This window comes from Artemia franciscana, chromosome 8, assembly GCF_032884065.1.
Source record: "Artemia franciscana chromosome 8, ASM3288406v1, whole genome shotgun sequence".
NCBI lineage: Eukaryota > Metazoa > Arthropoda > Branchiopoda > Anostraca > Artemiidae > Artemia > Artemia franciscana.
This window is the reverse complement of record NC_088870.1, coordinates 50,926,103-50,938,153: the sequence shown is the minus strand read 5'-3', so window position 1 is coordinate 50,938,153 and position 12,051 is coordinate 50,926,103. Positions and strand designations below refer to the sequence as shown.

The 12,051-nt window shown below is 31.1% G+C and overlaps 1 protein-coding gene across 1 annotated transcript in view; it reads left to right on the top strand.

Annotated features, from left to right (window-relative positions):
* Positions 1 to 12,051, top strand: part of LOC136030542 (ubiquitin carboxyl-terminal hydrolase 5-like) — a 133,418-nt gene that overhangs the window by 14,992 nt on the left and 106,375 nt on the right. The window lies entirely within an intron of this gene.

Here is a 12,051-nt window from a genome sequence, read left to right as displayed (position 1 = left end):
GGGTTCAGTGATTTGGCGAGTTTGGTGCTTCTAGACGTGCTAGGACGATGAAAATTGGCAGGCGTGTCAGGGAGCTGAACAAATTGACTTGATAAAGTCGTTTTCCCAGATTCGACCATCTGGGGTGGGGGGGGGGGGGGCTAAAGGGAGAGGAAAAATTGGAAAATATAAGTTATTTATTACTTACGAGTGGGTGATCGGATCTTAATGAATTTTGATATTTAGAAAGACATCGTGACTCAGAGCTCTTATTTTAAATCCTGAAAATGTTAAACCTCCTTAACTGGTTGCACCACCAAAGCTATTGAAGATTTTATGACGTTACAGACTGGGACACCGGGACACAAATGACGACCGGGACACTGGGATACAGGGAATATAAATGACGACCGGGACACCGGGACACAACTACGACGGGGGCGCCGGAAGGGCACAGGGGGGATATATAAATGACGACGGGGACACAGGGAATATTTGATTAGCAATCACTATCAACAAAGCTCAAGGGCAATCATAAGAAAAATGCGGTATAGATCTGAATACGGATTGTTTTCCCATGGACATTATACGTTGCATGTTCAAGAGTTGGTAAACCTGACATTCTATTTATATGCACAGACAATGGGACAGCGAAGAATGTTGTATATTCGCTAGTTTTACGTAGTTAAAACATATATATATATATATATATATATATATATATATATATATATATATATATATATATATATATATATATATATAAATAAGTTGTTTGTCGGTTATGTCTGTTACACTTTGTCTGTTACGCCAGATTATATCTTCTATATATATAAAAATAAGTTGTATGAATTTTTGTGTTGAGGGATTAAATGGAAAAACTGGGAATTACATAAATATTTCGAAATATTTTGACAATAGATTAATCTAATTTGAAAACCTTAAAAAAGATACTTAAAATTTGAGGTTTACTATAAATTGTTGAGCTTTAGCAAGCTTGGCACGTGGAGATTTCTCAAACTGTCAATGTTAGAATGAACATTGACAAATTGAAAAACATTGAAAAAGATAGAATGTTACCAAATCCTACAATGGCAGAAGAAACAGCCGAGGAAGCTGCTCAAAGAGTTAATGCCAAAAGGCTTGCGGCTAAAGAACGCAAAACCGTGCAGTTAGATGAAGATCAACCTGGACAGCGAGAGTCAAAACGTATCAAAACTGAAAATGATAGCGATGATGATTGGGTTTGGGATTTTGACTTGGATAAGGTCATCAATGCCTACCAGATTTTAGTTATAAAAACAAAGGGTTCGGCGATATGTATTTACGTCTGAAAAATAAAGAAGAAAAAGAAAACTGGAACTAAAAATGTAAAAACTGGGAATTGCATAAATATTTCAATATATTTTGACAATAGATTAAAGTAATTCGAAAACCTTATAACAGATACTTCAAATTTTGAGGTTTATTATAAATTGTTGAGCTTTAGCATGCTTGGCACGTGAAGATTTTCCAACTGTCAATGTTAGAATGAACATTGACAAATTGAAAAACATTGAAAAAGATAGAATGTTACCAAATCCTACAATGGCAGAAGAAACAGCCGAGGAAGCTGCTCAAAGAGTTAATGCCAAAAGGCTTACGGCTAAAGAACGCAAAACCGCGCTGTTAGATGAAGAATCCACCTGGACAGCGAGAGTCAAAACGTATCAAAACTGAAAATGATAGCGATGATGATTGGGTTTGGATTTTGACTTGGGTAAGGTCATCAATGCCTACCAGATTTTAGTTAAAAAAAACAAAGCTTCGGCGATATGTATTTACGTCTGTGAAATAAAGAAGAAAAAGAAAACTGAAACTAAAAATGTAAAAACTGGGAATTGCATAAATATTTCAAAATATTTTGACAATAGATTAAAGTAATTCGAAAACCTTAAAACAGATACTTAAATTTTGAGGTTTATTATGAATTGTTGAGCTTTAGCATACTTGGCACGTGAAGTTTTTTCCAACTCTCAATGTTAGAATGAAGATTGACAAATTGAAAAACATTGAAAAAGATAGAATGTCACCAACTGAAAAAATAAAACTGAAAAAAGAAAAAATGTAAAAAACAAAAAAAGACTAGAAAGAAAAAAAAACTAATAAAAGAAAAAAACTAAAAAATAGAAAAAATAAAAAAAAGAAAAAAACCTAAAAAGAAAAAACCTAAAAAAAATAAAAAATAAAAAAAGGTAAAAAACTAAAAAGAAAAAAAACTATTAAAAAGCTAAAAACTAAAAAAAGAAAAAACTAAAAAAAAACTGGGAATTGCACAAATATTTCAATGCATTTTGACAATAGATTAAAGTAATTCAAAAACCTTAAAACAGATACCCAAAAGTTTGAGGTTTATTATAAATTGTTGAGCTTTAGCATGCTTGGCACGTAAAGATTTTTCCAAGTGTCAATGTTAGAATGAACATTGACAAATTGAAGAAAACAAATGAATAAAAAGAAGAAAGTAAAAAAAAAGAAAAACTAAAAAAGAAAAAAAAACTAAGAAAAGAAAAAACTAAAAAAGAAACTATATATATATATATATATATATATATATATATATATATATATATATATATATATATATATATATATATATATATATATATATATATATACTAGCTGTTGGGGTGGCGCTTCGCGCCACCCCAACACCTAGTTGGTGGGGGCGCTTCGCGCCCCCCCCCCCCCAAGCCCTCCCGCGCGTATAAGTCGTTACGCGCCATATTAGTTACGCGCAAAATACATTCGTTTTTGAATTGGTATATGATGAAATAATTCAGACGTCATATTATGTGATGAAAATTTTTTTTAGTTTTTTTTCCTTTTTTTCTTTTTAGTTTTTTTATTGGTTTTTACCCTTTTTTTTAGCTTTTTTAGTTTTTTTTCGTTTTTATATATATATATATATATATATATATATATATATCAGTTGTATATATGCATGTTAGTTTGTTTGTGGGTTTGCATTTGACGTCATTATAAGTATATAAGGCTTTGTATATGATGTCATTATAAGATGACACTACAGACCGGGACACCGGGACACAAATGACGACCGGGACACAGGGAATATTAATGACGACCGGGACACTTAAAGAGAAATTGCAGACCGGAACACCGGGACACAAATGACAACTGGGACACCGGGACAGAGGGACTATAAATGACGACCGGGACACTCAAAGAGAAATTACAGACTGGGATACCGGGACACAGGAAATATAAATGAAAACCAGGACACAGGGACACACCTACAACGGGGACGCCGGGGGCACAGGGGGATATATAAATGGAGACGTGGACACAGGGAATATTCGACTAACAATCACCATCAACAAAGCTCAAGGGCAATCGTTAGAAAAATGCGGTATAGATCTGAATCCGGATTATTTTCCCATGGACAGTTATTATGTTGCATATTCAAGAGTTGGTAGACCTGCCAATCTATTTATATGGACAGACAATGGGACAGCAAAGAATAATGTATATTCGCAAGTTTTACGTAGTTAAATATATATATATATATATATATATATATATATATATATATATATATATATATATATATATATATATATATATATATATATATATATATATATATATATCTATATTCACAGGTGGGACACAGGGACACAACTACAATGGCGCGTAACTAATATGGCGCGTATCGACGTTTGGGAAGCGCCCCCACCAACTAGGTGTTTGGGTAGCGCGAAGCGCCAACCCAACAGCTAGTATATATATATATATATATATATATATATATATATATATATATATATATATATATATATATATATATATATATATATATATATATATATTCACAGGTGGGACACAGTGACACAACTGCAATGGCGCGTAACTAATATGGCCCGTAACGACTTATGCGCGTGGGGGTCTTGGGGCGGCGGGAAGCGCCCCCACCAACTAGGTAGTTAATAAATTTAAAGAAAATAAATTTTAGCTCATTGGAACTAAAATATTAAAATAAATCATCATGTGCTTGATAATGCAACACAAATATCTTTTGGCAAGATAATGTAACGCGAGTATCTTTTGAAAAGTTGCTGTATGTTCTGAAATATTTCACTCTCTTCACTTCCTGATTGCCCGCGGTTCGTCTTTAAATATTTCATCTAAGAAAAACCGAGGACTTTTTTGGTGTGCAGTGCTCTTTGATGAAAATGTGTCTTGTCAAGTAAATTGAGGGCAAAAGATTTATTGTAAATTAACTTACAATGGTTGAAAATGATAGGTCTTTTATCACTTATCTTTTGACAAGATAATGGAATAATTATCTCTTGAGAATTTGCTTCTCTGGGATATGGTTCAATATTTGACTGACCTTTGTGCCTGATTCCTTGTGGTTCGTCTTTTACTATTCCAACTAAGGAAGAGCTACGGCTACTACTACTAAAAACTCACCGCAGCACCAAACGGCCTTAGGTCAACACAGCGACGCACGCTTCTTCTCCATCCCAATCTATTCAAATCCTTCTTCTTTACATCCTCCCAAGAAGTTCCCATTTCCTTTAAAAATTTCTTTATGACATCCTCCCACCCCAGACGAGGACGACCCGCTTTCTGTTTAACCCTAGACGGTTGGCCGAAAAGGACAATCTTCGGCAATCTGTCTTCCATCATCCGCAAAACTTAAGCCCTAGCCATCTCAACCTTTCCTTCATTATAGTCCTAGAAAGTGGGATTGAACCACATTTTTCGTACAGCCCACTGTTTGAAATACGGTCAGTCAACCAGGTACCCAGAGCAGTCCGTAGGCAATTTCTCTGGAAAACATCTACTAAATCTTCATCTGCTTTTTGGAGCGCCCATGCTTCACAACTATATTTGACCACTGTCATCACTGTACCTTCCAATATTCTAATCTTGGTTTGCAGATATATCTTCTATTCTTCCAAACTTGTTTTTAACTGTGAAAAAACATCTTGAGCCTTGGATAATACTATTAATGTCTTCACTTCTCCCACCATCTTTACTAATAATACTACCAAGGTAAGTGAAGCTGCCCACCTGATCAATCTTTTCGAGATCACCTGATCACCTTTTCATCTTCAGCCTTAGTGACCTAGTCTTTTTAACATTAATTTTCAAACATTTCCTAGCTCCCTGAACTTGCAAAACCTCTAAAAGCTCATTCATTTTGCTCACATTTTCATCTAGGATGCTTAAATCATCAGCATAATCTAAGTCCAGGAGACTTTTTCCTTCCCAATTTATTCTGTGGTCTCCCATTGCCTTCCTGTGCTTCTTAAGACAAAGTCCATCAAAATGATCCATATAAAGGGGGATAGAACACAACCCTGCTTAACTCCTAACTTAGTACAAACTCAGCTCCTAACCTCATTTCCTACCTTAACCGCAGCAGTGTTATTCTCGTACATAGCACTAATCACTTTAATGTATTTGTCTGGTATATAAAGCTCTTCTATCAACAGAATCAAACGCTTGCTCATAATCTATAAAACTGAGAACCAAAGGTGTTTGACAACTAAGGCACTTCTCAATTATTAACCTAAGAGTGAAAATTTGGTCGACACATCCTCTACCTTTTCTAAAACCTTTAACTTTAACTTTGTTTATAGCATCTCTCAGTCTAAAAAGTATCATATTACCAAATAATTTGCTACCTACAGAGACCAGACTAATGCCTCGATAATTACGAGACTCACTCTTATCACCTTTCTTATAAAGCGGTTTAACTAAGGTTTTCCTAAAATCGTTAGGTACTTCACCTTTTTCAAAAATCTTGTTCATAATCTTAAGTAAATTATTTCTAACCTCAAAGCCACCATATATAGGAAACTTATTTACCACACTAAGAGCACCTGGAGCCTTATTATTTTTTAACCCTTTTAGTACTATCGCTAATTCTTCCTCACAAAACAAATCTTCATTCACATCCAAAATATCACAAACTTGTTCATTTTTCTCTAAATCTTTTCCTGCAACCGTATCTCAGTTTAGTATATTCTCAAAATGTTCCGCCCATCTCTCTTCAACTCTTTCCTTATCACTGATTGTGGCCCCACTCCTATCTTTAACTGGGACAAGTCCGGATTGACTACTCCTCTCAATTTATTAAGTAAGAGCGATAGACTTTTTCCCGTGGGTAATATTATTTGAAAAATACGTCTGATCTAGCAACTCTATCTGTAATAAATATCGATGACACCGTGTCTGATAGAAAAATCCAACAACTTCGACTACAAAAAAAAAAATTGGCTACAAGCTAGATTTCCATAGAAGTTTTGAAGATTTTCTGTACAAAATAGTAGACTAAGAATCATCCCAATTACTGAAAGCCCGAGGCATGTATTTATAAATGAATCAAGTGCCCCCGATTTCTATAGTTTTCCCTCGCCATCTCTGATAGTATATACTGGATTGCATCGGCCGTTCTTAGTATGTTAAGGACTGTACTCTTTATTTGGGCTAATATAATTTTTTGTAATTAGGAAAAGGTTATAAACATGCTTTATGAGCACTATTATGCATGATCACTTGAACTTCTGCTAATCCTGTACATAATCCACATAACCAATACTACGAAGGGATCCTTATGTTTTTTTCCTTTTTATCTCGTTTTTTTTTTGCCGTTTCGAATTGCCGTTTTTATCATTGATATTTATATATATACTAGCTGTTGGGGTGGCGCTTCGCGCCACCCCAACACCTAGTTGGTGGGGGCGCTTCGCGCCCCCCCCCCCCCAAGCCCCCCCGCGCGCGTAAGTCGTTACGCGCCATATTAGTTACGCGCCATTGTAGTTGTGTCCCTATGTCCCACCTGTGAATATAGATATATATATATATATATATATATATGTTTTTAACTACGTAAAACTTGCGAATATACAACATTCTTTGCTGTCCCATTGTCTGTGCATATAAATAGATTGTTTACCGACTCTTGAAAATGCAACATATAATGGTCCATGGGAAAACAATCCGTATTCAGATCTATACCTCATGATTCTAATGATTGCCCTTGAGCTTTGTTGATGGTGATTGCTAATCTACCATTCCCTGTGTCGCCATCGTCATTTATATATCCCCTTGTGCCCCCCGGCATCCCCTTTGTAGTTTTGTCCCTGTGTCCCGGTCGTCATTTGTGTCCCGGTGTCCCAGTCTGTGATTTCTCTTTGAGTGTCCCGGGCGTCATTTATATTCCATGTGTCCCGGTGTCTCGGTCGTCATTTATATCCCCCTGTGCCCCCCGGCGTCCCCGTTGTAGTTGTGTCCCATTTTTTCCCTTTTTTTGTTTTTAGTTTTTTTTTATTGGTTTTTACCTTTTTTTAGGTTTTTTAGTTTTTTTCTTTTTTCTTTTTAGTTTTTTTTGAAGTTTTTATCTTTTTAGTTTTTTTATTTTTATTTATATTTTTTTAGTTTTCTTTTTCTCCTTTATTTTTCAGTTTTTTCCTTTTTTTAGTTTTTTTTCTTTTTTAGTTCTTTTAGTTTTTACCTTTTTTAGTTTTTTTTAGTTTTTTTAGTTTTTTAGCTTTTTTTATTTTTTTTTTATTAGTTTTTAGTTTATTTTATGGTTTTTTCCTTTTTTTTAGTTTTTTTTTAGTTTTTAAGCTTTTTTAGATTTTTTTATTTTGTTTTCTTTTTTTTTTGTAGTTTTTACCTTCTTTAGATTTTTGCTTCTTTTATTTTTTTAGCTTTTTTAGTTTTTTTTCGTTTTTTCTTTTTAGTTTTTTTGTAGTTTTTATCTTTTTTATTTTTTTGTATTTTTATTCATATTTTTTTAGTTTTCTTTTTCTCTTTTATTTTTCAGTCTTTTCCTATTTTTAGTTTTTTTCTTTTTTAGTTTTTAGTTTTTAGTTTTTTCTTTTTAGTTTTTTTTTAGTTTTTTTACCATTTTTCTTTTTTCGAATTACTTTTATCTATTGTCAAAATATTTCGAAATATTTATGCAATTTCCAGTTTTTACATTCTAGTTTGTTTTCTTTTATATATATAGAAGATATAATCTAGCGTAACGGACAGACAACTTATTTTTATATATATAGATATATATATATATATATATTTATATATATATATATATATATATATATATATATATATATATATATATATATATATATATATATATATATATATATATATATATATATATATATATACTAGCTGTTGGGGTGGCGCTTCGCGCCACCCCAACACCTAGTTGGTGGGGGCGCTTCGCGCCCCCCCCCCAAGCCCCCCCGCGTGCGTAAGTCGTTACGCGCCATAATAGTTACGCGCCATTGTAATTGTGTCCCTATGTCCCACCTGTGAATATAGATATAAATATATATATATATATATATATATATATATATATATATATATATATATATATATATATATATATATATATATATATATATATATATATATATATATATATATATATATATATATATATATATATATATATATATATATATATATATATATATATATATATATATATATATATATATATATATATATATATATATATATATATATATATATATATATATGGTTTTAACTACGTAAAACTTGCGAATATACAACATTCTTTGCTGTCCCATTGTCTTTGCATATAAATAGATTGTCAGGTTTACCGACTCTTGAACATGCAACATATAATGGTCCATGGGAAAACAATCTGTATTCAGATCTATACCTCATGATTCTAATGATTGCCCTTGAGCTTTGTTGATGGTGATTGCTAATCGACCATTCCCTGTCCCGGTGTCCCGGTCGTCATTTACATCCCCCTGTTTCCCCTGTTAATTTTTTTTTTTACTTATGTCCTGGTCGTCATTTATACTCCCTGTGTCCCGGTGCTTTGTTGATTGCTAATCGAACATTCCTTTTGTCCTGGTCGCTTTCTCTTTGAGTGTCGTCATTTATTTTTTTCTTTTTTAGTTCTTTTAGTTTTTACCTTTTTTAGTTTTTTTTAGTTTTTTAGATGAAAATTTTTTTTAGTTTTTTCCTTTTTTTCTTTTTAGTTTTTTATTGGTTTTTACCTTTATGTTAGCTTATTTTTCAGTTTTTTCTTTTTTTTTAGTTTTTTTTTATTTTTTATTTTTTTTAGTTTTTTACCTTTTTTTAGTTTTTTTAGTTTTTTTAGTTTTTTTAGTTTTTTAGCTTTTTTACTTTTTTTTATTAGTTTTTAGTTTTTTTGTAGTTTTTGCCTTTTTTTAGTTTTTTCAGTTTTTTTTTAGTTTTTTATTGGTTTTTACCTTTATTTTAGCTTATTTTTCAGTTTTTTCCTTTTTTTTAGTTTTTTTAGTTTTTAGTTTTTTTAGTTTTTTACCTTTTTTTAGTTTTTTTAGTTTTTTTAGTTTTTTAGCTTTTTTATTTTTTTTTATTAGTTTTTAGTTTTTTTTGTAGTTTTTGCCTTTTTTTTTTAGTTTTTTTAGTTTTTTAGCTTTTTTATTAGTTTTTAGTTTTTTTTGTAGTTTTTGCCTTTTTTTAGTTTTTTTAGTTTTTTAGCTTTTTTATTTTTTTTATTAGTTTTTAGTTTTTTTTGTAGTTTTTGCCTTTTTTTAGTTTTTTCAGTTTTGACGTCACCTGATCCAGTTTTTTCAGGTGACGTCACCTGATCCACGATCCACAGATCCACAGACAACTTATTTTTATATATATAGATAGTTTTTTTTTTTTTACTTATGTCCTGGTCGTCATTTATACTCCCTGTGTCCCGGTGCTTTGTTGATTGCTAATCGAACATTCCTTTTGTCCTGGTCGCTTTCTCTTTGAGTTTCGTCATTTATTTTTTTCTTTTTTAGTTCTTTTAGTTTTTACCTTTTTTAGTTTTTTTTAGTTTTTTAGATGAAAATTTTTTTTAGTTTTTTCCTTTTTTTCTTTTTAGTTTTTTATTGGTTTTTACCTTTATTTTAGCTTATTTTTCAGTTTTTTCCTTTTTTTTAGTTTTTTTTTATTTTTTATTTTTTTTATTTTTTTACCTTTTTTTAGTTTTTTTAGTTTTTTTAGTTTTTTAGCTTTTTTACTTTTTTTATTAGTTTTTATTTTTTTTGTTGTAGTTTTTGCCTTTTTTTAGTTTTTTCAGTTTTTTTTTAGTTTTTTATTAGTTTTTACCTTTATTTTAGCTTATTTTTCAGTTTTTTCCTTTTTTTTAGTTTTTTTTTAGTTTTTAGTTTTTTTTTAGTTTTTTACCTTTTTTTAGTTTTTTTAGTTTTTTTAGTTTTTTAGCTTTTTTATTTTTTTTATTAGTTTTTAGTTTTTTTTGTAGTTTTTGCCTTTTTTTAGTTTTTTTAGTTTTTTAGCTTTTTTATTAGTTTTTTTTGTAGTTTTTGCCTTTTTTTAGTTTTTTTAGTTTTTTAGCTTTTTTATTTTTTTTATTAGTTTTTAGTTTTTTTTGTAGTTTTTGCCTTTTTTTAGTTTTTTCAGTTTTGACGTCACCTGATCCAGTTTTTTCAGGTGACGTCACCTGATCCATCCACAGACAGACAGACAACTTATTTTTATATATATATATATATATATATATATATATATATATATATATATATATATATATATATATATATATATATATATATATATATATATATATATATATATATATATATATATATATATATATATAGATTTCTGTTGAGAATATTTCTAGATATGTTTTTGGCCGATTTTCAGATAAAACTTTCCTCAATTTCTTTTTTATTTTCTTTTGTTTCTAGCTTTTAGAAGGTCACTCGGCTTTATTAGTCTGATGCCATTCCATGATGGGATTCCGAAAGGCCCGAAAAAATATATATTTTTGCGTCATGATAAGGTCAAACATAGTTTAGGAGCATTATTATGCATGATCACTTGAACTTCTGCTAATCCTGTACATTATCTACATAATCAATACTGCTATGGGATCCTTATGTTTTTTGCCGTTTCGAATTACCATTTTTATTATTGATTTCTGTTGAGAATATTTTGGCCGATTTTCTGAATTGAAAATCTGAATTGAAAGCCGTGCAGTGAGCTGTGCAGGAGATTATTTGCTTCAGGATGTCTTTAAAATCTTCAGCCAATTTCAACTCCTTGATTTGGTTAGTTGTCTGGTCACAAAAAGTTTGGAAGACTTGATAATTTTCGAAGGATTTCTTTTTTATTTTATAGCAATTCCATGTTTGACTTTTTCTGTTAATTAGCTTACTTGCCCAAAAGTTCTGGTGTAAGACTTTTCAGCATGAAACATTTTAGTTTTCACATAAGAAACTAATGATATTCCACACTGCAAAGCGGAATATTTTAGCCGTTTTTTGGCTGATTTTCATATAACGATTTCCTCAATTTCTCTTTAAATTTTTTCTGTTTCTAAATTTTATCATGTCACTCGGCCTTATAGTCTTATGGCCATCACTTCCTTCAGAAGTCTCCGACATTGATTGTTTAAGTTCATCTATAAAAGAACTAGTTACTGGAGGTTGTTTTTGTTGATCCCTTGTAGGTTTAATTTTTCCTAGGTTTTCACTTTTTTTTGGACTTTCGTTCTTTGGCATAGGAGGGGGTGCTTTTGGCACCGTCGTCTTGTGTGAATGCGGCGTTTCTATTGAATCGCTTGAATGGGTGGAGTCATTTGCCTGAATTCGGTGTTTTGGTTTCTTGTTTGAGCTATTGGAGGGATTTCTTTCTTTGTTTGTTATTTTATCATCGAATTTAGATCGTCTTATTTTTTTCATCAGTTTGCCTAGTTTTTGTATTTGTTTGTTTTGGTTATAAAACGACACCGCTAGCACAAAAATTGAGGTTACTGTGAAAAGTTCAAAAAGTTGCATTTAGAAGTTTTTTATTATTAAGGTCAAACCAGTGTTGATATATGTACGTATATATATATGTATATGCAAAATTAGCAAGCATCTATCAATGAATTCATATAAAAACCTAAGATACAGCAGAAACAACAGCAATAATTTTGCTTTTATACAATTCTTGAAAATGTTTTGGAAATTACCTAGGTCAAGTTCATTTTTTGCGTTTTCCCGTGGAAACATTCGTTTCCAGTGTCAATTA